The sequence below is a fragment of the Physeter macrocephalus genome, chromosome 6, assembly GCF_002837175.3.
Source record: "Physeter macrocephalus isolate SW-GA chromosome 6, ASM283717v5, whole genome shotgun sequence".
Classification (NCBI taxonomy): domain Eukaryota; kingdom Metazoa; phylum Chordata; class Mammalia; order Artiodactyla; family Physeteridae; genus Physeter; species Physeter macrocephalus.
This window is the reverse complement of record NC_041219.1, coordinates 49,072,415-49,072,738: the sequence shown is the minus strand read 5'-3', so window position 1 is coordinate 49,072,738 and position 324 is coordinate 49,072,415.

Sequence of the window (324 nt, the reverse complement as noted above, 5' to 3'; positions counted from 1 at the left end):
TTTTTCACCATTGAGAATGATGTTTGCTGTGGGTTTGTCATATATGGCCTTTATTATGTTGAGGTAGGTTCGCTCTACGCCCACTTTCTGGAGAGTTTTTATCATAAATGGGTGTTGAATTTTGTCAAAAGCTTTTTCTGCATCTATTGAGATGGTCATATGGTCTTTATTCTTCAGTTTGTTAATATGATGTATCACACTGGTTGATTTGTGTATACTGAAGAATCCTTGCATCCCTGGGATAAATCTCATTCGATCGTGGTGTATGATCCTTTTAATGTGTTGTTGGATTCTGTCTGCTAGTATTTTGTTGAGGATTTTTGC